The 2,088-nt window shown below is 36.0% G+C and overlaps 1 protein-coding gene across 1 annotated transcript in view; it reads right to left on the reverse strand.

The window, feature by feature from the left end:
- Man1a2 (mannosidase alpha class 1A member 2) overlaps nt 1-2,088 on the reverse strand; it is a 162,439-nt gene that overhangs the window by 159,050 nt on the left and 1,301 nt on the right. The gene's annotated exons all lie outside the window — the stretch shown is intronic.

Consider the following 2,088-nt stretch of genomic DNA (forward strand, 5'->3'; position numbering starts at 1 on the left):
CTTCTCCCGATGACACTGCCTAGACTTCCTGCTCAAAGTCTGAGCCGCTGCTTCCCACATGAAGCCTTCATTCCTACTCCACCTCCACCGCACATGCTGGTCACTCCATTAAGTGCTCTGATCACACTGAGTACAACTTTCTAATGTGCATTACACTTACAGCGAAAACCATTTATCTAAGAGCCACTGTCGCCCTTACACCAGACCTCCTTATAAACAGGGCCTGACAAAAATAATATGCAACACATATTTGTTGCTAACTAGTGATCTGGCTATAAAATGTTCTTTTACACAATATAATTCTGGAACATTTTTGAAGTTTACTCAAACTGTATCCAACCTTTCAGAAACACGCATTTATTTAAGCTACGTAAACTCAGATAAAATATTGAACACTAGTAATAAATGCTCACACTTACTGATAACTGACTAAAGCCTAGGAACTATATCGTGCTTTGCATGTGATACCTCATTCAGTACAACTTGTAAAATAGATGTCACTCACACAGAGGAAGCACAAGTTTTAAACTTGCTCAAATCACACCTCTGATCAGTGGCCAACCACAGAATAAATCCTGCAATTAACATCTTACACACCATTAATACAGATCCATTACTTAAACTCATCTGACATGTAGCTTTTAATTGCTATCTGTCAGAAGGAACAATTCATCTTCCATCTCCTGTCCTTCTACCCAGCGATGGTGAACTTTAGAGCTTTCAACGAGAGCAAGAGCTCGCGAAGGCACACCTGCCACAGGTTCACTACCACCGCTTTATTCCTACACACAGGAAATCAAGATAAATTATCAATATGTATCTTCTAAATTAAGAAAAGAAATTTGAACCACATCCAAAATAAACGTGGTCTTAGTAACTCCATAAAAAGTTGTATTTCTGAATTATTTTAAAATTAGTATCAATACATTAATTTGATGTTTTGTATTTCCACATTTTAAACTCAACATTTAATGATTTAAAATTGATTTCATTTGCCAAAGTAAAATAATTTTTATCACTACAGACCATAATCTCAAATACAGTAATCAAGAAAAAAACATACTAAGCAAGTAAAAAATTAAGCCAATATATCCACAGGAATACAGAGATCCTTCACAAATGGAACTGTTTGAATTCTCCCCTTCCAAAATTCAGGAATCAAACCAATAAATTCTCACATGCATTACTTACTACCCAGACTCTTGCTACCTAAAACGCAGCGTGGCTGACTAACCCCCCTCTGTTAGCAGAACTTTATAATCACTCGCGCTCTTCAAACTCAGAACGCAGGAGTCTGCGATACCAAGAATACACACACATATATGTTCATGGGCCACGTAAATTTGAGTATTCTTCTTTACATTACTTAAGTTGAGTTTTATAAATACTAAATAAAATACACAGATCTACATTTTCATTCAAATTTTAGATTTTAACTGCACTGGAGAATTTCTCTATGGTAAACGTCTTTAACCTAGAAATTGGTAAATTGTTTATCCTTTTAGACCACGAACAATGCAAAGGAACCTACCCATTTGATATATGACAGTTTACTATAGTAATAATGATGCAGGGTCTGTTGTCAAAGAGCTCTGATGCCAGTTCTCAGTAATAAGTTTTTCCAATTACTATAGCTTATACAAGCAAGACAGAAAATAAGGTTTCAAAGAAATTACTTCCTTAATTTTAGTTACATTTCACAAATCAGAACAGATCCTTCTGGAAATCATAATAAACAACAAAACTAAAGAAACAAATCAGTAAGAGTATGAAAGCTGAAAAAGGCAAAAATTCCAAGGTAGTCATAAAAGAATGGCATAAAGAAATATCAGAACTACGTCATAAGGTTCAACAAAAAGGCAAAGCACCTTTATGAGTTAACTAGGCTAAGAAAACTTTACAAGGCTATATGCTAATGACAACCCTGCGGATTTTCCCAAGTATTTAACGTAGGCCCATTTTTAAACCTAAGCTTTTTCAAAATCCGCACAGATTAAAGTTAAAACTAACATCAGGGGCCGGGGAGATGGTTCAGTGGAGTAAGCACTTCCCTGGCAAGCTCAAGGGCCTGAGTTCAATCCCCGGTTG

This window comes from Octodon degus, unplaced genomic scaffold (assembly GCF_000260255.1).
Source record: "Octodon degus isolate 3935 unplaced genomic scaffold, OctDeg1.0 scaffold00140, whole genome shotgun sequence".
Classification (NCBI taxonomy): Eukaryota; Metazoa; Chordata; class Mammalia; order Rodentia; family Octodontidae; genus Octodon; species Octodon degus.